Genomic DNA, 27924 nt, shown 5'->3' with positions numbered 1-27924 from the left:
AAGTGTAGGGGGCTGGAGATGGATCTGGGTGGAATGCTGTTTGGAGGGGCAGTGTGGACTTGTTGGGCTGAAGGACTTGTTTCTACACTGCAGGGATTCTATGAATTCTATGATTGTGACTGATAATCTGCAAGAATCAGATCCCAAATGGAAAGGTCCAGTGAGCAAAATTACACTTGTTGAAAAAACCTTCAATGTAACAAACTAAACTTGGCATAAATTGAACATAAATTAATGGGCAATTTAGAGTTGTCAAAATAGTACAGTGCAGAAAAGGCCCTTTGGCTCATTGAGCCCGCACTGACAATAACTACGACGAAAAGTGGACTAATTCCAATTTCCTGTACCTTATCCTTGAATGTTACGATTTATTTTAAAGGTTGTAAGGTTTGTGGCCTCCGCTACCTTCCCAGGCAATGCGTTCTAGATTCCCACCACCCTCTTAGTGAAAAGGTCTTTTTTTCTTAAAACCCCTCTGAATTTCCTACCACTTGCCCTAAAATTATGCCTCCCCAACAAGGGGAACATCTGCTCCCTACTCACCATGCCCAAACACCACATAATCCGATACACTTCCAATCATATCTCCTCTCAGCCTTCTCCGTTCTAGAGAAAACCTATCTAGTGTCCCCTTTATAGCTTAATTGCTCCGACCCAGACAACACCCTCCCCCAGAGTTGTAAAAAACTACACAGTGTCTTTTATGTTGGAGAAACTGTCAGCAGTTGGTGAATCTCCTCCGAGTATCTGTAGAATGAGATGACCAGAACTACACACTACTCAGCTGTAACCCAACCAACACTCTGTACAACTCCAACATTACCTCCTTGTTCTTGCACTGTATAACACAACAAATGAAAGTGTCTTGTATGTTGCCTTAATGATCTTATTCACGTGCTCTCTCTGGTGCAGGGTTCTATGAATAATTACCCAAAGATTCCCTGTGCTCCTCTGAGCTACACAGTGTCCTGCAATTCATTAAATGCTCCCTCATCTTGTTTCTTTTTCCAAAGTGCATTACCTTGCACTTATCAGGGTTAAATACCATCCATCACTGCTCTGCCGGTCTGAACAACCCAACCATATCTTCCAATAACCTGCAACCATCTTCTTCACTACTAACCACCCTACCAACCTTTGGCGTCATCTACAAAGTTGCTGAACGTTCTCCCCACGTTTTCATCAGTTTATATTCAATAAACTTGTGAATTGCATGTCAAACAGCTAACACAACAAAGGCAGTTCTTATGCATTTGCTGATAGTTTCCCCAGCATAAATGACGCTGGATAGTTCTTTGTACAACTCTGCATTCCTCAAGCAGATCCCAACCCCTTTCTCTTCCTGTAGAATTTTGATCGTCAAATAACATCTGGAAACTCCATCCAGGACCATGAAAATGATTATCACTTAAAAAGGGGAGCTTCCACAGAACCCCCTGCACCATGGCCACCTTTACCCCCCTCTCTATTACGCCCCAGTATAATCAATTCTACTGGCTTAAAAATAAGCACTCACTTCCTCAGAATGCCTGGGTGCACTCTCAGTTCTATGTTACTCAAGCCCTAACTGCAAATGAATCCCAGAGAACCTTTCTTCTTTTCCAAATCAGTTGGTAGGAACCTAAGGTCACGGCTAAATCCTGTTGCTGTAGAATCCAAAGGTCTCAGCTATTCATAGAAACTAAAGCTTTGCTTTCTCTTTCAGTTTGAGGCTGTCTTCAAACAAAATCATTTCGGTTTCCATCAACAAAGTGCAGGGATTTGGAGGTAATGTGGTTTGCTATATAGTTGGGTGGTCGGAGAAGGAGGGACAACTCAATGTAACCTGATTTGAATGCTGTTCCTCAAGGATCTGGACATGACCTTTCTTTTTCATCACAGAACTCATTGACTTGGCAAAAGCAATACAGATGAACGGAAAGATTCACTAAGTTGGGAAACACAGTCAATTGTGAGAATTAGGTGAGAACAGGGAGTCGCTGGGTTGCAGATCTAGTAAGTGATCTGTAATGTGGCAAATTGAGCTTAGTGTAGCGGAAAATGAAGGCACCCAGTTTGGATCTGAGAATGAAAAACTGAGGATGTTTTCTTCATGGTTTAGGAACAAAACTTGAAACTCATAGCAAAAAAAAACAGTTGGGAGGACAGAAGGAATCTACAAGGGAATACAGGTAAATCGAGTCAGTGGGTAAATTTAGCGGATGTGCTTTAGTATATGAAAATGTGAGATTATGCACATTAGGTGAAGGAATCAAAAGATAGAGTGTTATTTAAATGGACAGAGACTCCACAACAGAGTTTGGGTGTTCTTGTGCATGAAGCAGAAATAATTAATTACTGGGGCAGCAACTAATTAAAAAGGTAAATGGAATTTTGGTCTTCATTAACATTCAAGCATGGGGAAGTCTTGTTTCAATTCTACAGGGTATTGATGAGCACTGTGCATAATTTTGAACCATAAAATTTTAATAGGATCAATTGGCATTGGGGGCAATTCAAAAGAGATTCACCGGCTTTATTCTTGGCTGACTTATGGAGAACCTGGCTAAACAGGTTAGGCCTTTATTTGTTACAGTTTAGAAGAATGAGAGGTGAACATATCGAAACATACAAGATTCTGAGGAGTCTTGACAAGGGAGATGCTGAGAAGATTAGATCTTGATCAACTGGGTCAATGGGTTAAGGAGTGGCAGATGGAGTTTAATTTTGATACATGCGAGGTATTGCATTTTGGTAAAGCAAACAAAAGCAGGACGTATACAGTTAATGGCCAGGTCCTGGGTTCACACCTAGGGGTTCAGGCACATAATTCTTTGAAATTTGGGTGACAGGTAGACAGGATGGTTAAGGTGTTTAGCACGCTCGCCTTCATTGCTCAGACCATTGAGTATAGGAGTTGCAACATAATGGTGAGGTTGTACAGGCCGTCGGTGAGGCCTCATCTGGAGTACTGTTATAGGAAGGATATTATTAAACTGGAGATGGTTCAGAAACGATTTACCAAGATGTTGCTGGGAATGGAGGGTTTGAGATGTGAAAAATAGACTGGACAGGTGGGGATGTTTCTTCACCAGATTCTAGAAGGTTGAGGGGGTGACCTTGTAGAGGTTCATAAAATCATGAGGGACATGGATAATGTGAAGGACAAGGGTCTTTTCCTATAGTGGGGGAGTTCAACTCTAGGGGGCATACTTTTGAGGTGAGACGAACATGATTCAAAAAGAACATGAAAGGTAACTATGTGTTTACAGAGTGGTTCGTATATGGAATGAACTGCCAGATAGAATGCAGTTGCAACGTTTTAAAAGACATTTGGATAAATTCATGAATAGGAAATGTTTGGAGGGATGTGGGTAAAGTGAAGACAGGACTAGTTTAGTTTGGGAACGTGGTCGACGTGGATTGGTTGGACCGAAGGGTCCATTTCTGGGCTATTTGACTGTGATTCTGTAAGGTGTTGCCCACGAGTGGGTGATCTCAAACAAGGGGACCCAGTTACAGAATAAGGGGATATTAATTTAAAACTGCAAATCAAAGAAATTTCTTCTCTGAGGGTAGTGAGTATTTGGTGTTTTCTACCCTACAGAGTTTTGGAGGTGAGATCACTGAAATTATTTAAAAAAGAGATGGATCAATTTCTGAAATATTGAACGGGAGCAAATGAGGAATTGAAGCCTGGGCAGATAGTCATAAGTTTTTACATTTTTTATAATATAAATCAACCAGTGCAGTTGTGTTATGACACAGCTCTGGAGCTGGTGGGATTTGAATCCAGTCCTTCTAGCCCAAAGATAGGGATGCTATCCCTGCACAACAAGAGCTGTTTATGATCTTATAGAATGGCCTACACCTGCTCCTGTTTCTGATGTTTTTATGTGACAAATTCCTTGCAAATTAACATGAAGTTGCTAGATTAAAACTGCATGTTCGGGGGAGAATTCTGAGGGAAATAATTAGTGGATGCCATTGCAACAGAGACATTGTCAATGGTATAATTTAATTTTAAACACTTTTGTTTCATGAAGATTTATATTTGTGGTATTACATCTCAGGTTGTTACACACTCTGAATCACTGGAAGTGCAATGGTGCTGTAGCAACAAACATGTCACATTTCCATCCTCAGGCGACCATCGGTGTGGAGTTTTCACATTCTCCCCTTGTGTCTGCGTGGGTTTCCTCCGGGTGCTCCGGTTTCCTCCCACAACCCCAAGATCTGCAGGTTAGGTGGACTGGCCATGCTAAATTATCGATTAACTATAGGAAATGCAGGGTACAAGAAAGGGGAAAGTGATCACCTAGTGGTATCATTGCTGCGCTAGTAATCCAGAAACTAAGACGCGGATTGGAATCTCGCCACAGCAGATGGCGGGATTTGAATTCCATAAAAAGCATCTGATGACCGTGAAACCATTGTTAATTGCCAGAAAAAACCCATCTGCTTCACTAATGTCCTTCAGAGAAGAAAATCTGTCCGCCCTCACCTGGTGTGGTCTCCCTGTGACTCCAGCCCACATCACTGCAGTTGACTGTTAAGTGGGTCCCTGATGCAATGTGAAGGGTTGTGTCTATGCAACCCTGTGAGGACCCAACACACTTTTCTAACTGAGATGGCCTTCCTGCATGTGCTCGTTTGGCGAGAACTTAGTGTACATGCAACTGAAAACACACTCTCAGTTTGAATAGCTTAAAAGTGTTGATAATGTCCCAAAGGTGCCTTTCAACAGCAGTTAGCAGAGATACTTGGTCCACACTCCCCATTTACCATCTAAGATGTAGAATGTGCAAAAAGTGAGATCTTGTCAACTGAACTTAGATCTTTCTATCCCAGGAGCCCAGCAACATGTATCCAACCCAGACTGGATGCTGGGCCTGGGAAAATGGTTAATTGCTGGCACAGTTCAATGCCATTGAACAGACCCTGACAGCTGCCAAGAATTCCTGAGGCAATGGGAGGTTAGTGCCAAAAAAGAAATGAAAACCTGTATTTCCCGCAAGTCATCAGACAGCTCTGGAAATTCTCAATGTCTCCTCACTACTCTGACACAGGGCACCAAAGATCAGTGCAGGTTCCAATGTGGCTTGCTTCCTGGCTAATTGAAAGGTGACAATTACTGAACGCAAACACAATCTGAAGAAATGAAGTGAGATATCTCCCCTAGTAGCTGGCCTACATGGCCCCCTCTAACAGCCTCCACTCCTGACGAGGTGGTTTGATCTTACAGGGCTGGTGGGTCTGATGGCTACTATCTGGAAAGCTCTTGGGAGTCAGGACCCAAATACATACACAAACCTGCCCTGATTTTGGGATGGTCCTGGAAATTCATTGCAGAGCCATTGTCTGTCCTATTATGCTTTAGTCCGGTTTTCATACAGCGGTTGAGTGTTTATCCCAAATTGGACAACCAATTTTAAAGCTTTCTCTCCCTCGATGCTGCCAGGCCTGCTACATTTTTCCAGCAATTTCTGGTTTTGTCTCGGATAAAACTGATTTTCGAGAACAGAAGTGAGGAGGTCGACACTGGAGAATGAAGATACTGCTTTGATCAGGTCCTTACACACTCCACATTTTGAAGCAGAGTTCCAGAAGCACCTGAAGGTTAGGACTGCCTTCATAGGCTTGTTGTCGGCATGTAACTCTCTGCAGGCTCTTCTGCCACATTTGTGATGCCCTAATCTTTTGAGCTCAGAGACATGGGTTCGAATCCCATCTACTCCAGAGGTGTGTAATGACACATTTGAGTAGGTTTGATGCAAAATGAAGCAGACAGTGTTGTAGATAAAAGGCCTGAAGCCCTTGGAACATTTTAGAAGTATTTATGTGCACTTGTGATGCCAAGACAAACAACTCTGAACCAAGTGTTGCAATGGCATGGTGCCTCAGTGGTTAGCACTACTGCCTCAAAGCACCAGGGACCCATGTTCAATTCCAGCCTCAGGTGACTGTCTGCCTGTGTGAGGTTTGCACGTTCTCCTTGTGTCTTTGTGGGTTTCCTCTGGGTGCCCCGGTTTGCTCCCACAGTCCAAAGACGTGTACGTTATGGGATGTACTTTGGAGGGTTGAGATTGGATTCTGGCAGAATGGCCTGCTTCCATAGTTGGGATTTTCTAATTCCAAGTGTTGGAAAATGGGATCGGAATGGTTGGGTGGTTGTTATCGGCATGATGAACCAGAAGCTCTCTTACGGTGCTGTAAACCTCTGCTCCAACAGTAAGCCAGAATGTTATACAAGCCTGCCTTGAAGGATTGTCTGAAAAAAGGAAGGAGAGGTGGAGAAGAGGAGGGAGGGTATGTCCATTAACATCTAAGATTCGCTACTTTTGGTGCCCGCCTTTTGTCTTTACTGGAACACGTTGGCCTTTTTACTCCCACTCCATTCTCCTTCAATGATTGAATGTGGGCCAGTTTGTACACCATCATAGTAAAAGTGGCTTTTCCCCAGTTCAGGATTTTCATTTCTGGCCTATCCTTCTTCTTTTCCTAAACTTAACTGAGTTATGATCACTATGTCTAAAATGTTTCCCTACTAACATGCCTTCCCTTTCTTATGCTGGACTCTTTACATGCTAGCTTTTAAAAAAAAGGTGCAATTTTCGAATGTTGCTCCCTCCCTAACCTGCAGGCAAAAACTATCCCAGCTAAACTTCGGGCAGTTAAAATTTCCTACCGTTAATGTTGTATTATTATTCTTGAGCTTCTCTGAAATTTGATTATATTCAAACAACTATCTCCCCTGTCTTCGTTTTGGGGCCCTACAGCCCACACCTCACAGTGCATTTGCCTCTTATCACCTTTACTTCTACCTATATGGTCTCATTTGATGCTATTTCCAAGATATATCCCTCCAGGAGGCTATAATTAATTCTTTATTAAATATTGCAAAGTCCCCTCCTCTTCGTCTGTTACATTGCATCTTTTCCTAAAAAAAATCATTTGTGGGACTTAGCTTCTTTGGCTGGGCCCAGCATTTCTTGCCCATCCCTAGTTGCCTTTGAGAAGGTGGTGGTGAGCTGCCTTCTGGAGCTGCCACAGTCCACTTGCACTGGGTTGACCCACAATGCCGTTAGGGAGAGAATTCCAGGACTTTGACCCAGTGACAGTGAAGCAACGGCGATATATTTCCAAGTCAGGATGGTGAGTGACTTGGAGGGGAATTTGCATGTGGTGGTGTTCCCATATATCTGCTGCCCTTGTCTTTCTAGATGGAAGAGGCTGTGGGATTGGATTTGGTGAGGATCTTTGGTGAATTTCTGCAGTGCATCTTCGGGACAGTGCACACTGCTGCTACTGAGTGTCGTCGGTGGAGGGAGTGGACGCTTGTGGATACAGTGCCAATCAGCCTGAATACTTGATAACCAGTGAGACTGAGCTGCTAATCCTGCCCAACTCTGACTGCCACGTCACTGTCAGAGCTATGCTATACTCCCACATGCCTATCTGTGCCAAGTGATCTGTCTTGATCTTTGCATTTAAATAAAACGAAAGGGCTGCAGTTGCTGAAGATCTGAAACAAAAGCAGAAACTGCTGAAGAAGATCAGCAGGCATGGTAGCATCTGAGGGGAGAAAGCAGAGTCAACGTTTTGGTCTGGTGACTCTTCAGAACTGATCGCAGCGAGGAAAAGGTGGAAGGTGTGCTGCTGACAGGGTTGGGGAGGTGTGTGGGGTAGGGTGGGGTGGAGTGGTGGGGGAGAGTAAGCACGTAGGTGGAAACAGAGCTTGTCGAGGGAACGACAGTTATGTCGACAAAGCGATGGGTGGTAGTAAACTAGGGAGGAAGGAAATCTGTGTATGGAGACCATAAATAAGTGAAAGTGGGTTGGCTGTGCTCTAAGGGCCAACTTTGTCATGAGAGGGCCTGGGTGCAGAGTGGGTAAAGGACATGGAAGGAGATGTTCAGGCTCTAAAATTATTGAACTTAATATTGAGTCCTGAAGGCTGCAGCGTCTCCAAGCAGGAAATGAGATGCTGTTCTTCTAGCTTTCACCGAGTCTCGCTTGAAAACAGCAGCAGATCTCTGACAGAAATTTCGGCCAGGCAACATGGTGGTGTGTTGACGCGATGGGCAACTGCAGGCTTGGGGCTACTTATTTCCATAAAAAATGTTTCCGCTGCCTTCCAGACTTGCTGCTGCTTGCCTTATCATCTAATTCCATCTCTGCTTCTCCAATCTCCCTGTATCTGGCTTAAAATACTTACGCGCACAGATAGATAGTCACAGACACAGTTCCTGAAGGATGCTAGTCCTGTTCCTGTTAGATGTCAACCATTGTACAGACTCATCTCACCCAGAAATTGTATTAATGCTTCAAGAATCTAAAGCACTCCCTCCTGTGCCATCTCTCTTGCCAAACATTCATCTCCTGTATCCTTTTATTCGAATATTCTCCACTATGTGATAAACATCTAAGTCTTATTTTTCAATTTCCCACCTAACTCCCCAAAATCTGCTTGCTTGCTTCTCTCTCTTCCTAAAGTCATTGGTCCCAACATGGGCAGCACTGTGGCTCAGTGGTTAGCACTGCTTCCTCACAGCTCCAGGACCTGGGTTTGATTTCAATCTTGGCTGACTGTCTGAGTGGAGTTTACATGTTCTTCTTATGTCTGCGTGGGTTTCCTCTGGGTGTTCTGGGTTTCCTCCCAGAGTCCAAAACGTGCATGCTGAATTGCCCATAGTATTCAGGGATGTGTTGTCTCGGTGGATCAGCCATGGGAAATGCAGGGTTACAGGAATAGGTTTGGGGGGGGGGGGGTCACGTGGGTCTGCGTCCGATGCTTTTTGGATGTGGTATGAACTTTTTGGGCCAAATGACCTGTTTCCAAACTGTAGGGCTTCTATTCTAGTCTAATGGCCCATGATCTCTGTCTGTTCACCCTTCCCTTACAGTTGTTCTGTGATACCTATCTTTGACCCTGGCACCTTTTGGAGGTAATGTACTATCCTGAAGTCATGTCTATGGCCACATAAGTACATGTCTACTCATTTCACTCCATCATCTCATACCATTTATTTCCCTTTTACATATCTCCCTCCAAATCACCACTATCAACTCCACCAACCCCCCACTCACACCAGAGTAGCTGAACCACCCTCCGTACTCTTGACCCATATTGGCCGTCATTCTCATTATTTTCCAATGCTTGAAAACAAGATGGACTCAACAGTTTCCTCACTACCTGTCTGGTCCCCTTTTCTTCTGTTTGATAGTTACCCATTCTCTCTGTGTCTGCATTTTAACCAGCACGACGACCATATCTTGAAATGGGCCATCCCCAAACCTCTCAGACTTGAATGCACCATAGTCTTCCCAAGCTGTCCCTCAAACACATAAGCCTAAAGCTCGATTGCCTCCAGCTAGAGGCACCTCCTATATAGGACTGCCAGGAATGCATAGCATTTCCCATGAAGTACAAACCACGGGCCTGATCTCTGCAGACATACCTTAACCTAACCGACAGTGGGCCTAAACTCCAATTTTATCCTTATTCCCATTTAAGTATAGACTTGAAATTCTTGTTTACATCGGACAAACTACCAGACCCCTTTAACTTTATGAAGTGAAGAAATATTTAGTTTTAAAGTTCTAAAATATTAATTATCTATGTAACGTTTTTAGGTTTTAAGTTCTTAACTAAAATAACATCCAGTCTGAAGAGACAATCGAGCAACACCCATCAGTTATCTATCTGCTGTCGTATGACTTTGCATTCAGTTGTGTAGAAGCAGCTCTGCTCCTGGTCTGTATGCTTTTGAAAATCGTTTTCTTCTCTTGGTGCTTGTCTTCTAACCTCCACTGCCGCTAATCCCAAGCCCGTCTCAGCTCGGCTCCTGCCCCTACACCTCCCCTCTCACCTCCATCTAAGGCACGAGACAAACTTTCCATATCTGACAGGACTTCGCCTGTATATCCTCCAACCTGGTCTACTACATTTGTTGCTTCTGATACTGTCTCCTCTACATCATTGAGACCAAGCGCAGACTCAGTGACAGATTTGTGGAGCATCTGCACTCTGTGCTCAATTAATCAATAACAACTTCTGGGCGCTAACCATTTTAACTCACTCTCCCACTCCCTGGGTGTCATGTCCATCCTGGGCCTCCTTCAGTGTCACAATGACACCACCCACAAACTGGAGGATCGGTACCTCATATTCTACCTCAGAAACTTACAGCCTCAACATAGAATTCACCAATTTCAAAATCTCCCCTCCACCAGCCTCATCCCCTCTGTCCAATCCTCCATCTAGTCCTGCCTCCTTGACTTGACACTACCTGTTCATCTTCCACCCCACCAATCTCCGGATACAACGCATCATCCTTCGACACTTCCATCATCTACAATCTGACCCCACCACCCAAAACATTTTTCCATCCCCATCCTTGTCTGCCTTGCGGAGAGACCACTCTCTCCATGACTCCCTTGTCCGCTCCACACTCCCCTCCAACCCCACCACACCTGGCACCTTCCCCTGCAACCGCAGGAAGTGCTACACTTGCCCCCACACCTCCTCCCTCACCCCCATCCCAGGCCCCACGATGACTTTCCTTATTAAGCAGATGTTCACCTGCACATCTGCCAATGTGGTATACTGTATCCATTGTACCTGGTGTGGCTTCCTCTACACTGGGGAAACCAAGCGGAGGCTTGGGGACCACTTTGTAGAACACCTCCGCTCGGTTTGCAATAAACAACTGCACCTCCTAGTCGCGAACCATTTTAACTCTCCCTACCATTCCTCAGACGACATGTCCATCATGGGCCTCCTGCAGTGCCACAATGGTGCCACCTGAAGGTTGCAGGAACAGCAACTCAAATTCCACTTGGGAACCCTGCAGCCCAATAGTATCAATGTGGACTTCACAAGCTTCAAAATCTCCCCTTTCTCGACTGCATCCCAAAACCAGCCCAGCTGTTCCCCTCCCACCACTGCATCACAAAACCAGCCCAGCTCGTCCCCGCCTCCCTATCATGTTCTTCATCTCAGCTATCCCCTCCTCCCACCTCAAGCTGCACCTCTATTTCCCACCTACCAACCTCATCCCACCTCCTTGACCTGTCCATCCTCCCTGGACTGACTTATCCCCTCCCCACCTTCCCACCTATACTCTCCTCTCCACCTATCTTCTCCTCAATCCATCTTCGGTCCGCCTTCCCCTCTCTCCCTATCTATTTCAGAACCCTCTCCCCATCCCCCTCTCTGATGAAGGGTCTGGGCCAGAAATGTCAGCTTTAGTGGTCCTGAGATGCTGCTTGGCCTGCTGTGTTCATCCAGCTTCACACTTTGTTGTCTGTTTCTGGGCTCTCTTTTCTTTCTTGTTATCACTGGTCCATTTTAACCTTACCTTCGCTTCTCCCAAGTCGCACATGGGTCCACTGTTGGTCTGTATAACATACTTTCCTCTCTTTTGTATTCTTCCTCTTATTGGAAATAAAGGCTAATGTTCCATTCGCCACCTTAATTGCTTTTTGCACCTGAAATCTAGTCAAAGGCCCTTAAGTCAACATGTCACTATTATCATTAGCTTTTTCACCATTTGAAGAAAAAACTTCACATCTATTTGTGGTGTCAGATGAGCCATTAAGGTACAGCAGCTGTGTGTTTGCTGTTACCATTGGAGCTTCAGGTCAGTTACCTGTGCAACAAGCGTTGCTGTTCATGAGAATGCAAACCACATAACCTTTATATTGCCCAGCGATCCTTTTTCGCAGGGTCACAGGATGATGTAGTGGAGGAGACCATTCAGCCATTCATACCTGTGATGGAACATTGTGGATTAATTAAGGTAGTTCCACATTCCTGCTTATTCCACATAGCCCTGGAATGGTTTTACATCAAGCATTCAGTTGAATCATTGGCAAGAACATAAGAAATTTTTTCCAATGTTTCCTCGTATCTGAGATCTGTCATTCCTGGTATTATTCTCGCAAATACCTTTTGAATTTTCTCTAGGGCTTTAACAGCATTCCTTAAATAAGATGCCAAGAACTGAATGTAATATTCCCAACATAATGAATTGTAGAGATGTAGCAGCACTTTCTTGCTTTTGTACTCTGTGCTTCAAATCTATAAACCCAAAGATGCCATAAACATTTTTAGGCACTCTTCCAACTTGTCTGCCACTTTCAGAGAAATCCCGAGATCTGTCTGCTCCTGTACTGCCCTCAAAGTTGCGTCATTTGAGCCTCTAACTCCATGTTTCCTTGACTGAAATGTATTACCTCACATTTCCTTGCGGTGAAATTCATTTGCCAGGTGCCTGCCCTCTCAGCCAACCTGTCAATGTTCCTCTGAAGTTGCATGGGGTCATCCTCACAATTCGCCCTTCTCCCTAACTTAGTATCATCTACAAATCGCTTGCGCAAATCAGTAAAAGCAAGCAGGTTCCAGCTCCGATCGCTGGGGAACCTGCCCTCTGTTTCCTATCTTATAGAAAACACCTAATCCATGCTGCCAAGGACCGCTAATCCCAAACATTTCTAATTTGCTAACCAACCCGGCATGTAGCGCCGCAACAAATGCTTTCTGAAAGTCCAAATATATAACATCCACAGCCCTACCCTCATCTGCTGGCTACATCACCTAGTCAAAGAACTCCATTAAATTTTGTCAGATGTGACCTGCCCTTGACAAATGCCATGCTGATTGTCTAACATTAACTTATTTTTCTCCAAGTTTACATTATCCCGTACCATGAATTTTCCCACTATTGATGTCAAGCTTATCAGCTGCCTTAGGATAATTAAGGTCTCCCACAATCACGTTATTGATCCAATTTCCACTTATTTCTTGCTTAATTCTCTGACAAATGGCCAGAACTATTTCTAGGATCTCAAAATAAAACTCCCCCCGCTTTCGGTTTTTGACCTTTCTTTTGTCAACTAGACACATTGATTCAACTCTCCCTAATCCTTTGAACCAAGATCCTTTTAGACTGCCACCCTTGTCTCTCAGGGCTATTCTTCCGCCTTGGCTGTCTGCCTGTCTTTTTGTACCTGGAACGTTCTGTTTCCTGACTTTTGCTCACATTTTGGCCAGATTTTTAATCTGGGGGTCTGGGGGTGTGGGTGGGTCAGAACCCGAAACCAGGACCAGGTCCGAACCTCAGTATCCTTTCATCGCTACATATTTGTCGCCCTTCCTCGCCCACCACTTGGTCCCCAGAACCCCCTACCCTGATGTTTTAAAGAATCGTGTAAGTGAACGAAGGGACCATGCTCCTGAGGAGGAGAGGCTCCACAGCACTGACATATCAGCATTCCCATGGGTCAAGTTGGGAAGAGTGTGTTCGGAGTGGAGACAAACAGGACATCTCAATGTGTCGGTGCTCGGGGGAGTGAGGGTCATCATTTGTTATATTTTGAAATGCTGCAACTGTTCAGCTTTGTATGTAGAGAGAAAACGCATCTCCAGTACAACCCAGTGGACACGACCATCGTGGTTGGCATGGCAAGCCCTTTCCCCCCACACCACTCCTTTTGACCCTCTGACAATCCTCAGGCAGTAGTAATCTTTCATCTTAATTTGAAAAACAAGTTCCTCAAAAGCCTTCCCCAGAAACTCATTCTTGGTTCTGTCAATGTTCTTGGTTCCTAAATGTCTGAAAACTTGGCACTGGGCAGGCAGCAGAGAATACAATCATTGATGCCACTGGTTCTCTGCAACCACAACAGTGCCTAAACCCTGAACCACACTGCCCCCTATCACTCCACTAAGTCCTTTTATTCCTACATCCCATGACCCAAAGCCACCCCACTCCATTTGAATGGCACTCTGCACTATGGCGCTGTTGTCTGTGTGCTCATCCTCCCTGCAGTCCTTGCTCCCATACTGACTGGAGCATGTAGCTCACAGCTGCTTGACCAAGACCAAGGCTTCTTCATCTAAGTGTCCTGAATTTCCATCGCTGACAGATTAGTCACACGCTCACAGCCCTTGTCATTGGCCAACTCTGAAGTACTAATGAACTTAAGTAGTGTCTCTTTACAACACTGATGCCTGTAGCCCGGACTCCAGCTCAGCAACTCTGAGCAGAAATTCCTCATTAAGCAAGCCCTTAATGCAGATGTAGTTGGTCAAAATTACTTAACAGCCCAGAAACACATGCGTATGCCATCTATTGTGCCTTACCTGTCTAAAATGTTTACCTATTTAATTTGTTAAAACAACTGTTCTATCACCTATCTTACTTCTAAAGGTGAACAGGTTTATAGATTCAATACAGTAATTGTGACAGAATTTTGGGTCTTATGGTTACCCCTTTCCAGCTTAAAGACTAAAAATTAAGCTGCAGTACTCACCAATCCATCATTACCTGCTGTCATATGACAATGTTCCTTGATCCTTTTGTTGTTTTAAAGCTCCAATTGCTTATTCTGCTCTCCTCCAACTTCTGCAGTTCTATTTTCAGCCCTTGTTTTATTCTATTAAATTTGAACTGGCTTCCACTACCTGTCTCAGCAATGTGCTCTTGATCAGAACAACCTGCTTTCAAAAATAACATTTCTTCATTCTGCCTGTGGGTTCTTTTGTTAATCATCTTAAATCTGTCTTCTGAATCCTGATCAATCTTCCACTGGAAGCACTTTCTCATTATTCACTAAGCTCAACCTAGTCATTATTTCAAACAGCTCTGTTCAAATCAGCCGTTAACCTTCTTTCTTCCAAGAAGAATGTGCCTGGTTAATCCAGTTTTTTTTTCACACTGAGTCTCAGAGCATGGAAACAGACCCTTCAGTCCAACTAGTCAACCTCGACCATGTTTCCAAACCAAACTAATCCCACCTGCCTGTGCTTGGCCCATATTCCTCTCAACCTTTCCTATTCATGTACTTATCCAAATCTCTCTCATCCAAATGTTGTAACTGTACCTGCTTCCACCACTTCCTCTGGCAGTTCATTCCACACATGAACCACTTGTGGTGTTTAAAAATAAAAGTTTTCCCTCATGTCCTAATTAAATCTTTCTTGTCTCTCCTTAAAAATGCGTCCCCTAGTTTTGAACTCCCTCATTGTAGGGAAAAGTCCTTCTCTACTCGCCTTATGAATACCTCACATGATTTTATAAACCTCTGTAAGGCCACCCCTCAATCCCCTACGCTGCAGTGAAAGAAAGTCCCAGCCGATCCAATCTATTTTTATAACTTGAGCCTTCCATTCCCTGCAACCTTCTGGTAAATCTTTTCCGAACCCTGTTCAGTTTAATAACATCCTTCGTCTAGCAGGGCAACCAGAACTGTGCACATTGCTTAAAGTCTTTCATGCTTTGCTAGTTTTTTTTATCTTGATCTCTTCAGCTTTGTCTCCAAATTTTGACAGGCTACTGTTGTAACTATTGCTGTGTTCACCTTGGTGCACACTACTTGATTCTGCATCTGATGGATCTACAACACTTGAGATACACACAGCCAATACAGTTATTGAAGGGAGTGAAAGGTTGGTTTTCTTTTCTAGCTGTGGACTGTGCACGTATAGGAGTTGGCAGTGAGAGTCGAAAACCATACAGTTCCTGAAGAAGGAGAATAGCTTCTTTTTACCTGGTTTGTATTACATTACAATTATAGAGCAGTTGACACTGATTTACACATACCCAAGCTTACTATTAATGACAGGATCTGATACATTTATAATAGATTTAGTATTTGACGGAGTACATTGCTCTTTTGTTTACTTGACTCATACGCAGAGTCTTTTATTTAGAGTGTGCAGAAAAATTATATCTCTTCAACTATTCTAGGAATAGGCTATTTAGCCCCTCAACCCTGCTGTACCATTCTAGGTGATAGCTGATCATCACCTTCCATTGCCATATTCTTACACTGTTCCCTCATCTCGATGCCAGGTTAGTTTGTACATAGAAATTACAGCACAGTATAGGCCCTTCGGCCCACGATGTTGTGCTGACCTATTATCCTACTAAGATCAATCTACCCTGCGTACCCTACATTTTACTCTCCTCCATGTGCCTATCCAAGAGTCGCTCAAAAGTCTCTAAAGTATCTGATTCCACTACCACTGCCGACAGCGCATTCCACATGTGGTCACCACTGTAATTAATATGTTAAGAAGGCGGAAGAGATGGTTTTAGTTTCTGTTTCCTTTAGAATTGTTTTTGTAGACTTGAAGCTGCCGAGTCTGTAGAATTCTTTGCCTGTGCACATTTTTTAAATGTTTGAGAATACTTCCCAAAAAGAAGTGGGCTATCAGTTTGTGCATTATGTAGAAGGCTGCATGGTTGCCTGGGGGTGACAAGAGTCCAGGTACACGGTCATGCCGGAAGTCCACAAGACAGGCAATCAGTGGATACATGGCAGACCAGGGCTGCTGAAACATGACCTCGGGGAACTCCTGTTTGTTTCTGAGCTGAAATCACAAAGGGTCCGTGTCCTCCGAGGTCTATTTCAACAGCAGCAGCAATTCGTTCCATCTTTTTGTGCTTTTCCTAAGCAGCGAGGTCAGTTCATTACCAGGCAGCAACCAGCTGCAAACTCAGCAGGATTACTCGGTGCGTTAAAAATCAGAGTGAACATTTCAAACTTAGAACTGAGGAAGGGTCATCGGACCCGAAGCGTTAACCCTGACTTATTTTATTTCACTGACGCTGCCAGGCCTGCTGAGCTTTTTCCAGCAACTTTCTGTTCTTGTTCCTGATTTACAGCATCCGCAGTCCTCTCGGTTTTTATTGAGCAGGAATATTGTTTGTTGAGCACCCTGTTCATGGATGAACTCAGCTCATTAATATTCACTTTCCTTCCTGACTGAATGGTCTGAGAAAACCCAATGTGGGAATGAGAGCGGTGGCTAGTGACTTCAGCTTACCGTTTGCTCTAAAGGATTTTTATGTCGCCCAGGACCAGACAGTCATCTCTGAGTGCAATCCACGGATGCCAGCTGAGCACACCCCTCATCCACGGATATTAGCTTCAGGCACCTCTCTGGTGGACCATTATGGCACCTCTCCAATATGCTGACAAACCATTGTTGGAAGTACAGTGCGCACAAGTAGCTAACATTGAAAGGTTACAGTAGCAACGTCTTGTACACATGTGCAGGGGCCCAGCTGACTGACGGACCCTACCTTAGGGCTGCTCGCTCGCTCTCTTAATGCTCACTCACTTAGTTCCTATCTGGATGTTTGCAGCATCGATGCCTTGCCTTGCCATGTCACTCAGCATAAGAAACAGGATGAGGCAGCTTACCTTGCTTCCCCTTAGCCCTCAAGCTGGGGGGGGGAGGGGGTGGCAGACATTCTGCGGTGCAGCAGTGTGCTATATCAAATCTCGCACCCGCACTGTGCCCCGGCGGCTTTTGTGGCAATCACACTGCGTCGCAGCAAGCCGGCAGCCGTGCCTCAATCTTAGGGGATAGTCTTCACCAAAGTCTATTCAGGCAGCCGTCAGTCAGGGGGTCCTGTCACCCTCTAGGGCACCACCCTCATGCCAGTCCAGGGAATGGGCTCCAATCAGACACCCAGTCAGGGTGTTCACACTGAGGGAGTCTGTGTCCCTGCAGTCTGGGGAGTGGCTTGCAGGCAGTGCTGTGGCACCCTAGGGTCAATGTGGTTGGGAATGGGTCCACAAACCATAGAATCGCAGAGATGTATGGGACACAAACAGACCCTTCAGTCCAATGCGTCCGTACTGATGAGATATCCTAAATTAATCTAGTCCCATTTGCCACTATTTGGCCCACATCCCTCTAAACCATTTAAATGTTGTAACAGTACTAGCCTCCACCATTTCCCGTGGCATCTCAGTCCATACATGCATCACCCACTGCATGGAAAAAGTTGCAACTTTTAAGTTGTTCTAATCATGCTTTAAACCTATGCCCTGTTGTTGAGGACTCCCCTACCGTGGGGAGAAAGATGTTGACTGTTCACTCTATCATGCCCTTCATGATGTTATAAATCTCTATAAGGTCACCCCTCAGCCTCTGAAGCTGCAGGGAAAATAGTTCCAGCCTATTTGCCCTCTCCCAATAGCTCAAACACTCCAACCCTGGCAACATCATTGTAAATTCTTTTCTGAACCCTTTCAAGATTCATAACATCTTTCTAGTAGCACGGATAACAGCATTGAACACAGTATTCCGAAAGTGGCCTAACCTATGTCCTGTACAGCTGCAACATTACCTCCCAACTCCTGTACTCAATGCACTGAACAATAAAGGCAAGCTTACCAAATGCCTTCTTCATTATCCTATCTACTTGCAACTCCACTTTCAAGGAGCTGTGAACCTGTACTCCAACGTCTCTTTGATCAGTAACATTCCTGAGGACCTTACTGTTAAGTGTTTAACTCCTGCCCTGATTTGCCTTGCCTAAATGTGGACTCGATAGGCTGCTTTGCAGGGGATTTTGAGTTCTAAGTTAAGTATCTATATCAGCTGGGATTGTACCAGCAGATCTGGGTTCAGGTCATAACATCTCTGAACAAGTTAAATTTCTGCTATTTTATATCGATATTCTTTTAAAAACTCATTTTGCATTTTACCCCATGTGACAGTCAAGGACATTGGATTCTCCATGAATATTTCCTGAAGATACATAATAGTGTTAAAACAGTGACAAGGTCAGGGTCACCAAAGGCCCCAAGCATAGGTCATTTGATCAGTAAAAGCCTAGAATGACAATGAGCAGTTTCCCCCAGAATCTCTGTTCCGTGTTGGTAGCTTTCTCTAAAATTACTTTGAAAGCAGAGTTACAATAATTTGAGGAAAATAAAAGAGGAATGGGAATCATAATGGCCCTGAAAGACCTTATGACTCTACAGCTGCCATATGTGGATAAAAGCATAATGATGCACTATGGAAGGAGATCTGATTGAAGACATTTTAGTGGAGTACATCAGAAGTGTCGTAATTATTTCAATATTACAATTGTATAAATGGAAAAAAAAATCCATTCGTGTGGGAGCCTGTTAACTCCTAAGTGGCTCAAATCGTGTTCTGATGAAGAGTCACCAGACTCAACATGTTGACTCTGGTTTCTCCCTACAGATGCAGCCAGACCTGCTGAGATTCTCCAGCAATTTCTGTTTTTGATTCTGATAGCCAGCATCTGCATTTCTTTGTTTAATTTCATATGCATTGAGCTACTTTCTGAAGTGCGGCCATTGTTGGAGCAGCTTACAGCGCAATACGAAAGGGTGGGCATTTGGTCCACTCTGACCGCACTGACTCTTTTGAGAAAACTGTTCAATTAGACCCCTGGAATTTTAAAGGGAAAGTGGAATTGCTTATAGATCAATAGAAAGACTAGTAATGACTGAGTAGTATGCTTCAATCATTAGAGTGCCAGTGAACTTCAGTATTGGGTTGATCATCAAGCATGTATATAAGCTGAAGACGGAAGATCAGAATAATAGAAGAGAACGTAGATTTTTGAATTAGCCATATTTGCCATGTTGTTTCTCTATCTCTGTCCCATTACTCATTGCTTTGTTTGGTCAGCTCCTACTGTTTGGCTTAATTGTTCATTTCAAAGATTTATTTCGCTTTGTCTTCATCTGACATGTATTGTTTTCTCTGTTTGACTCTCTTTCTTCTCAATTTAACCCTGTTCAAATTTCACTTCCTTACTTTGGCTTTCTATTATATTTCTGGGCTAGATTTGACTCTGCCTCTGACACCTTTGGTTCTGTTGTCTGTCTCGGTCTCTTGCCCTAGCCACACTTAGTGCCATCGAGATGTACACAGAAACTGACCCTTCCGTCCAAGTCATTCATGCCAACCAGATACCCTAAATTAATCTGGTCCTGTTTTGCCAGAATTTGCCCCCTGTCGCTCTAAAACCTTTCTATTAATAACCCCCAACAGCGGACAAAAACTCAGGAGGCAGACTGGATTCACACAAGTAGAAGATGTTTACTTAAGCAGAAACTAGTTAATGCAGGGAAATAGCCAAAGAACCTTCCCCGAATTGGAATGGAGATCAATAACACACCCTAATTTTTATAGTGAAAATATATTTATGCACTTTCTTTTGCAATAATCAAATACAGCATAGATGCTGTCCCTCCCTCTTAATCCATACGCCAATCCAGTGGGACACCTTATCAATGTTGGGCATTCCTATGGACGGCCTCAGGTTCCATGGTCTTATGGCATTTACCAGACATGGTAATCTCTAGGCCTTGGGATCTTTCAATGCATGCTATTCATTCGATTTCAAAGCTACTGGCTAAACTGCTTTGGATCTGTCTCAGGCTGCTCATTTCTAAGAACAGTGTGAATTCTATCATTCATAGTACCACATGTGCTTTCTTTTATCAAACTCAGCCATTCCTCCAACATTTCCCACTGTCCTAATTATATATGTAAAAACACAAAAGACAGTTATTTTTTAACTAATTGCTATAAGGTTAATTTCTATTATAAAATTACTTATAAAATGTAAAGTTGTGCAACTACTTCTACTGTTAGCACTTTGTAATTAATGAGTTGTGAATGATCTATCTTGTTCGTATAAGATTTTTATTAAAGTTAATTAATTTTCACATCTAGGTTTAAATGCTTTTCCCCTAATGTTTGTATTGTACTTTGGTTATACCTTAAAACTACCCCTATGATTAAGGAGTTTTTAACTAGACTCTATTTAATATTGCAGGTAGTTTCAAAGAAGCAACTATTTTACTACAAAGTAACTTTGACTGTTGTCTTTGCAGCTGCTTAGGGAGTCAATCTTGGCTGGTTCATGGGGTGAGACCTGCACCTGGCATTATGCATTTACCGGCACAATCATCTTTCTTTAATAAGGCTGGAATGTCTGTTCTTAGGCTTTCACGGATCAAAACTGTCTCAGATGCTTGTTGATTTGCTGACCTTGGAGTTATCTTGTTTAAAGGTGCCATTGTGTTTCACTTCAGTGTTGGAGCGGACTGTCCCATTTTGTTCTAACTCTTATTGGCCATTTTGTGTCTTTCAAACACGGGCCACATCGTTGTGAGCAGGCATGGGGTCACGTTGTATGGACAGGTTCAGGTCACACTTACATAAACCCATCCAGATGCCTTTTAAATGTTATAATTATACCAGATTCCACCACTTCCCCGGCAGCTCATTCCATACACGCACTACCCTCTGTGTGAAAACGTTACCCCTTAGATCCCTTCTTAAATCTTTCTTCTCCCACCTTAAACCTGTGCCCTCTAGTTTTGGGCTCCCCTACCCCTGGGGAAAGACCTTGATTATTCACCCTATCCATTTATAAACCTCTGTAATATCACCCCTCAGCCTTCGAAGCTCCGAGCAAAATAGCAAATCAAAGATGCCCTTTGGAATATGTGATTGATTTTTTCTGAACTTCTGACCATTGTAATTTTGTGTGTACTTACCAAAGATCTGATGTAGCAGGAAGACCACCAGCCTCTGGGGGAGAGTAGGGGGCTGGGGGTGGTAGTGGAGCGAGTGTGTGTGTGCGCGCGCGCGCGCGCGTGCGCCTGTGTGCGTGTGTGTGTGCGCGCGTGCGCCTGTGTGCGTGTGTGTGTGCGCTGCCTCGCTGTCACTACCTGATCCTGTTTGGGGAATTGATATGGCGTTTACGTTCCCACAATAAGACAAAGAGCACGGAAAGAAAACCTTCAATTTCCACAGCAGCATTTCCAGAAATGACACTTCGAGCCTAAAACTGCCAGCTGAGGATCAAAGGCTTTTGATAGCTACAGCTGGACCAGGCGGTCAATTATAACCCACAAAGGCCTTCTTATCGTTATTCTTTCACTGAAGTTTAATTTGGCCAAAGTTGGCCTCTTAACTTTGTAATGTGCCTTTTTGTGTTTGGTTCGAGTCTGAGGTTGTGAGTTGTCAAATGTGGAGCGTGTTTTTACATTTTTCACATTTTGCTTTGATGCTTTTTACCTGTGAGTCCTGTACAATTGAAGCTAACTTCCTTTACTTGTTGAGCCTGTCTAGCCTTTCCTTACTAGCTTGCCTGGCGAGTTCTGTATCATTATCAGTAGGCAGATATGTGTACACATATCGGTGGCATTGTTGTAATGTTGCTAGATTGATAGTATGGAGGCACAGGCTCAAATTCTATGGAATTGGCTGTTGGAATTTGAACTCCTTTTAATAGATCTGGAATTTTTAAGGAAGCCTCTGTAATGGTGACCACAACAAATCCATTATCGTTTTCTTTTTTGTAAAAATTGCTTCACTGATGTCCTTCAGGGAAGGGAATCTGCCACTTTTGCCTGGACTGACCTACATGTGGCCCCAAACCCACAGTTTGACTCTGATCTGTCCTCTGGAGTGGCCGGGGGAACCATTCCGTTTAAGGTTCATTGGGGAATAAATGCTCGACATGACACTAAGAATGCTGAATTGGCAAATGTATCACTTTTAAATTCAAAACCCTAGTTACCATCGAACAGAGAGTGGGAAGTGAGACGGGCCATTCTGCCTCTCCCCGTCTGGCTGTAACGCAAGAGGGAGGTGGTGACCTTCCAGTGGAATTATCAGAAACAGGAGGATCACTCTGTTATCCTGAAGGTCATCCATAGGTGTGTGTCTATCCAGCAGTGAAATAGGCAGGCTCCCTGGATGCTTAAAGTTTAATTGACACACCTTATTGACGAAACCCTGATTTGTTTTGCTTTTTGGTTGTTTGCACCAACATTGAGGAAATGCTAACAAAGCCAATTTCTGCAAACTGGAAAGAGGCAACAATGGTCATATACTGGATAACTGAATGATTCCTAAGGGGTGGAGGAAATGGTCTGGGGTCTGTGAAAAGTGAAACCTATTTTTTACAGCCTGGTGATAGCAGTAAAGGTGCCTGGTACTGTCACATGTTTGCCATCAACACAGTCACTCCACTGATGTGTGCATTCCTGTTTCCCTGCAATTGTTGTCTATGCCTTCAGCTGTCTGAACCCTGACCACTGCCCTTACGATATCAGCCCAAGTACTCCCCTCTCATATCTTTGTCTATATCAATTTTGTGACAACGTTTACAATGAGTTTGCATTTTGACGGTGTAATGTGAGGCGTTACTTTGCAGTGAGTAAGTTGGACCATGTAAACGTTGACTCTCCCCAAGTTTCTCAGCAGCAGCAGTAGTTGGTGTGGACCCTGATAAATAGGGCAGCTCAGCATTCAAAATACAGGGATGGATCGATGAATAAAGTGCTGTCAGCTTGCATCGGAGGAGCTGTCAAATAGGCAGAAGACCCTTTCTCTGGTTAATCTTCCAAAGTTCTATTATTTACTCTAGGATATTCCTTCTGACAAGAAGCTCACGAGTGGTGATAATTTTAGCAAAAAGGCTAGGAAAGTGATTTGCATTGTACCACTAGCAGCATTACCTCTTCACCAGAGTATGCAGAGACATTACTCCATACTGCCCACTCATCATGTTGCCAAGGGATGGTTTCCATGGTTTCAGAACTTTGCAGTAAGTATGTGAGGCAGTAAAGCTGGATTGATGGGCACTTTAAAACAGTGATGGTATTGAATGGTTTTAATGTCTTATTCTAGGAAAGCTAGGGAGAGTGGGTTGGTTTGGGCTTAGTGCGCTCCGGGTTACAGTAAAGCAGCGTACCTTAACTCCTTGAATGCTGAGTTTCTTTTACAGATACCATGAAGAAGACCGTAAATTTCCAATTGAGATTAGTCTATAGAAGAAGCCACCTACAATTCTGCAGTGTCTTTCATGATGTGATTATGTCATGGCCAATGAAGCTCTTTCAAAAGTGTAATTGCTGTTGCAATGTAGGAAATTTGCATATAGCTACTCTCTCAAAGTGCCATGAGAATGATGTTGGTTAGAGGAATGGATATCAGCCAGAAATTTCCAGTGGTCACAATGAATCTTCCAGTAGTAACAATTGATATGGGATTTTGGCTAAATAATGTCCTCCAAAATACAATTCAATCAGCTGTTTGACACCCCCAGAGTACTGCAGTGAGCATTGTGTAGATTTTGTGGTAAGTAAAGTTTGAAACATGTCACATGGAGGGTGTGGGAGTAGTGGAGATAACTGGTGCTGAGGTTCTGAGCAATGGCGATGTTAGAATCAAGTTTGCTGTCACGTGTACTCAAGTACAGGGACATGAAAGTACAGTGAAAAGTGTACAGAGTGGCCATTTCTGGTGCCATCTTGGGTAAAAGGGTACCTAGGTACAAAGTAGAAAAATAAAAATTAAAGTTATGAGTTCAACATTACAGTCCTCCCTAATTGCTTAGACATGCTGGCCACACAACCCGCACAAGGGCTTGACCTCCTCTGTGCTGAGCTCTTCTATGTGATGGGCCTCTGCCTCTCTCTCTCTCTCTGCGCTGGCTCAATCCCTCTCCTCCCATGCCCCCAACCCCAGCACTCGATGTCACCGCAGATGCTGGGAGACCTCGGGTTACCTGTTCTCACTGCCGCTGCAAATGCCAGGGAACCTCTCTGGCTGCCACATTGTCTCGATCTCCTCTGTGCTGCCCAAACTTGCTCTCCATGGAAAGTCAGTAGATTGAAGTAAGGGGAAAAAAAGGGCAGTGAACGAAGGAGAAAAAGGCACAAGTAGACGAGCTCTGGCCAGGAGCCAAGATGGATTGATATAAAATATCACGCAGGAGGGTTTACATTGGCAGGGAGATTTTTTGAGGAAATGCGTATTAAGCTCAAACAGGGCAAGGAGCATTCAAGGTAAGCACTGAAAACCACTTTAGAGTGTTGCAATGCAAAGACTGGTGGAGGTGAGGAGGGAAGAAATCTCAATGAGAAACCAGGTGTAGAGTGTGGGACAAGGTAGATTGAGAGTTTGAATGTGGGGTATGAAGGCTAGGGTGAGGCAATGTGTTTGAAGAAGTAATGTGAGGGGAATTGGGAGAACCAGTGTGTGATTGGTGCTTAGAACATCACTGGCAGCATGGGTGGAACAGAGAGCCTTCAGTAAGAAAGGAGATGTTTTTAGCTCTGCTTTGATTTAAACTTTGTTCAATGTGATTGCCCACAGTAAGTTGTGAATGAATGGGGCTATTATGCAAAGTGGAAGTACTTTCCAGGGAGAGTGAAGAGAGAGAGGGAGACATTGTTACTCTTCTGGCTGATTTTAAGGTCAATGTTGGATGGAAAGGAGGGTGATGAGATTAGTTTCAGATTAGTGTGTAGTTCAGTAATGGGATGACAGGGTATTTGGGATTTGCTGCTTATAAAAGGTCAATGCTCATGTTTTCTCAGTTTTGGAAAATGACAGGAAGCATGGAGCACAGGATGGGCCAAGGTAAGCTGGAAAAAACATAAGAGGAATGAAGAGTGAAAGTAAATGGATTTGGAGATATTGAAGTTGGATTTAGAGTGACATCTAAAGTACACCCATGAAAATGTTTGGGAATAATTTGATTAGAATTATTGTTGCCACATGTGCCTAAGCCAGTGAATAGTTTTGTTTTGTGTGCAGTAGGCAGATCATAATATACAAGGACATACAGATCATAGGGTGTTTAAAGAGAGCGCGGTATCAAAGTTACAGCTGCACAAGAGGTGTACAAGGCAAAATCAATATTAGGCTTGAAATTTGATTGACCTACTCAGTAGTCTAATAACAGCGTGAACGAAGCTATTCTTGAACCTTTTGGTGGTGTTACTGCCAGATGGAAGAGGTTGGAAGAGAGTATTACCAGGGTGGGAGGGGTCTTTGATGCTGGTTGCTTTTCCGAGGCAATGAGAAGCGTAGATGGAGTCTGTGGATGGGAAGTTGGCTTCGCTGATGGACTGGGCTGTGTTCACAAGCTTTCTGTAGTTTCTTACGGTCCTGGGCATAGCAGTTGCCATACCAAGGTGTGATGCACCCAGACTGAATGTTTTCTATGGTGCGTCTGTAAAAGTTGGTGAGGGTCCTTATGTAAATGCCGAATTTCATAAGCCACCTGAGGAAGAAGGGATGTTGTTGTGTGTTCTTGATCATTGCAACTATGCGGGTGATCCAAGATAGATTATTGGTGATCATCACTGCTAGGAGCTAGCCGTTCTTGACCATCTTCGCCTCAGCTCCATTGATGTAGATAGGGGCGTGTCCTCCACCTTTCTTCCTGAAGCCAATGATCTTTCTTTAGTTTTGCTGACATTGAGGGAGAGACTGCTATCTTTGTGCCATGACACCAAACATTCTATCTCCTTCCTGCATTCTGACTTGTCATTGTTTGATTTCTGGCCTACTACGGTCGTGTCATCAGCGATCTTGTAGATGGCATTTGGACAAAATTTGGCCACACAGCCATGAGTGTACAGGGAGTACAGTAGGGGGCTGAATGCGCATCCTTGTGGGGTGCCAGTATTGAGGTTTGTGGTGGAGTAGGTGCGGTTGCCTATCTTCCCTGATTGTGGTCCATGGGTTGGGAAGCTGAGGACCTAGTTGCAGAGCCGAGACCTAGGTCTTGGAGTTTGGAGATTAGTTTGGTCAGGATTACAGTGTTGAAGGTGGAGCTACAGTCGATAATCAGGATCCTGACATAGGTATCCTTATTATGCAGATGTTCCCTTGGTGGTAGTCAGTGAGGCATGCTGCGTGTGTTTTCTTTGGTGCTGGGATAGTGATGGTCTCCTTGAAGCAGATGGGAACTTCAGATTGTAGCAAGGAGAGGTTAAAGATGCCAAAGAATACTCCCGCTAGCTGGTCCACACAGGATCTGAGAGCATGGTCGTGGGCTCTAACTGGGCCAGTTGTTTTCTGTGGGTTCCCCCTCTCAAGAAGGTCGACCTGAGGTCTGCAGGTGTGACTGAGGGAACAGGTATGTAGGGGACTGTCGCGGCAGTGACACCGGTCCAGTGGCTCTCTGTTCAAACCGTGTGTTTAAAGCATTGAGCGCATCAGGGAGGGACGTGTTTTTGTCCACTGTTCTGCTCTGCGTCATTTTGCACCCCGTTATGTTGTGTAGACCTTCCATAGTCAGCGGAGTGCAATGTCACGATCTGATTTTCCAAAGTGGGAAGGGGGTGTGGAGTGGTGGGCATCTTTGCTGGCTGTGTAGCAATGGTCAAGGATGTTCGAACCATAAGATGGTTGATGATATTTTGATGGCGCCCTCTTGAGGTTGACCTGGGGAAAGTCCTTGAGGGAATTTCATCTCCAATGCATTTGTAATGGTGTAAATTTCATTCAGAGCATTCTTTGCTTCTGCCTGGGGTGCTATATAAGCTGCAGTTAGGATGGCAGAGGTGAACTTGTGCAGCAAGTAGTAGAGACGGCATTTCACTGTACTATATCCCAGGCCCAGGGAGCAGTTAGTGTCACCATGCCTGAACAACCAGGATGTATTGACCCCATCTCCCCTTGCTGTACCTGGGGGCACTGTGCGGTCCGTGCGATACATAGAGAAATTTTCAGGTTGTGAGGCACAATCAGGTATAGCAGGAATGAGCCATGTCTTGGTAAAACAGAGCACACAGCAGTCTCTGTTCCCTCTGGAAGGTGAGTCTAGTCCTAAGTTCATCCATTTAGTTTCCAATAGCTTGGATGTATGCTTGGAGGGAGGGAGAGGAATAGGAGAAACATGAGCAACTCAACCCAAGAGCCTTCCCCTTCACTACAGCTACCTGTTTCAAAGGGCTCGACACTTAGTCACTGAGAGATGGGCTTGTAAACTCATGCCTTTGGCTAGCGTGCCAATTTGCTGGTTCTGTCCTGCCCTGGGGTTTGGGGGAGGGGCTGTTGTTGGGAGCAGCAGGGCTACTTGCCTCCTGCTGGTACTGGTGAATTGGGAATGTAGACTCCCTATCGCTGGAGGTTGATTGGATGTTTTAAGGGATCAACGCGACTGCCTAGCTGCCGCCTTCCAAATTTACACTGCAACAGGGCACCAAGCTGGGAGGTATCCCACAGTACATGGCTGCTTACTCACTCTCTTTCTCACTCACAGACCTACCTAAAAGGCAGCCTGCTCTGAGAAGTGCCCTGCCCTATTGAGCATGTGTCATGCTTCATTGAACAATAAC

At 44.3% G+C, this 27924-nt stretch overlaps 1 long non-coding RNA gene across 1 annotated transcript; it reads right to left on the bottom strand.

The window, feature by feature from the left end:
* Window positions 1–3978: 3978 nt before the first annotated feature.
* LOC132210063 (uncharacterized) lies at window positions 3979–21413 on the bottom strand. Its single transcript, XR_009446249.1, has 2 exons — window positions 21334–21413; window positions 3979–4256 (listed from the first exon to the last, which is right to left on the bottom strand). It is a non-coding gene; the product is annotated as an uncharacterized LOC132210063 (long non-coding RNA).
* Between the last annotated feature and the right edge of the window lie 6511 nt (window positions 21414–27924).

Source organism: Stegostoma tigrinum, chromosome 10 (assembly GCF_030684315.1).
Source record: "Stegostoma tigrinum isolate sSteTig4 chromosome 10, sSteTig4.hap1, whole genome shotgun sequence".
NCBI lineage: Eukaryota > Metazoa > Chordata > Chondrichthyes > Orectolobiformes > Stegostomatidae > Stegostoma > Stegostoma tigrinum.
The sequence above is the reverse complement of the archived record's forward strand: the minus strand, read 5'-3'. Positions and strand labels throughout refer to the sequence as shown.